The following is a 1,749-nucleotide window of genomic DNA, read 5'->3' on the forward strand; positions in this document are numbered from 1 at the left end:
TTGCAAGACGATCCTCAGATGTGTGCTATGCTCTTCAGGGGATTTCGAGTACACCAGTATGTCATCAATAAAGACAACAACAAACTGGTCCAAATAGGGCTGAAAAATCCTGTTCATAAATCCATGAAAGTAGCAGGTGCATTCGTTACTCCGAATGGCATTACGATGAATTCATAATGACCATATCTCGTTCTGAAAGCTGTCTTCGGAGTATCTTTCTCCTGGATCTTCAATTGATGATAACCCGAACGTAGATCAATCTTCGAAAATACCGAAGCTCTTTTAGTTGATCAAACAAATCATCAATGCGCGGAAGGGGATACTTGTTCTTGATGGTCACCTTATTGAGTGTCGATAGTCAATGCAAAGACCATTGATCCATCCTTCTTTTAACAAATAACACCGGAGCTCCCCAAGGCGATACACTTGGTTGGATAAATCCCTTCTCTAGCAATTCTTGTAATTGATGTTTAACTCTTGCACTCTTTCGGAGCCATTCGATAAGGCCATTGCAATCGGAGCTGTTCCCGACATTATTTCTATTTGGAATTCTACCTCTCTATCCGGAGGTAATCCTGGCAATTCAGCAGGAAAAACATCAGGGAACTCTCGAACTATTGGAATTTCCTCTAACTTTTTCTCTTGAGCTCTTGAATCAATCACATTTGCCGAAAAACCCTGACATCCTTGTAGCAATAATTTCTTGGCCGACATCACTGATATTACATTCGCTAACGGATTAAACTTTCAACTGCTCACACTTATCTCTATTCTGTCTGGACTTTTCAGAGTTACCTTTTTCAATCTGCAACTAACATCTCCATAATACCGGAACAACCATCCATTCCAGATTCACTTCAAACTCGTCAAAGGTAATTCCATCAAGCAGGGAATTCAATTCCCTGAATCTTTATGGGACACCCCTTACAAACTTTATTCACCCTGGCACTTTGGCCTAACGGAGTCGTTACTATATTCATTACTCGTAGCTTCTAAGGGAATCCCCAACTCCTTTACTAACTTACTTGTAATATAAGAAATTAGAACCCGGATCATCAGTACCAATACTAATTTATCATACAACTGAAAAGTACCTGCTATAATCAGGGTCATCACGGTCTTCACTTGTCTTTAAGTTGTATACTCGAGCAGTGGATCGAACTTCAGGTTGAGCAGAGAATTCAGACGGGTTCCTTCCTCTGCCTCTTCCTCGTCCTCTTTGTGAGAAAGAACCAGCTCTTCCAGATGGTGGCTGGCTCACCACAATCAGGACAATCCCGGACAAAATGTCCGGCATCCCCGCATCGAAAACAGTCCCAGCTGCCATCACAATCCCATAATGGTTTTTCCCGCAGTGCTCACAATGTTTCCTTGACCCGGAGTAGATCTCCCAGCACCAGATTCTACTGACTGCGTCTGTCTAGGTCTGCCTGACTTGCTCCCCTAGCAGACGATGCAACTGATTCTGATCTAGTTTGTGATCGAAATCCCGAGTCTCTTCCCCTTTTTGTTGGTGTTGAACAGAATAAGTAGTCGTCCTCTTTGATGTCTGAACTCTCGAGTCCCCAAATCTTTCATTCTGAGCCCTTTCAAGAGCTTTTGCACGATTGATCACCTCCTGGAACGAGGACAAGTTTATACTATCAACATTTCTTTAAGTCTAGGGCGCAAGCCCTCACGAACCACTCGCAAGCATCTTTTCAGTAGGCACAAGCTCAGCTGCAAACCTGCTCAGCTTATTAAACTCAT

Source organism: Hibiscus syriacus, unplaced genomic scaffold, assembly GCF_006381635.1.
Source record: "Hibiscus syriacus cultivar Baekdansim isolate YM2019G1 unplaced genomic scaffold, ASM638163v2 tig00110729_pilon, whole genome shotgun sequence".
Taxonomy (NCBI): domain Eukaryota; kingdom Viridiplantae; phylum Streptophyta; class Magnoliopsida; order Malvales; family Malvaceae; genus Hibiscus; species Hibiscus syriacus.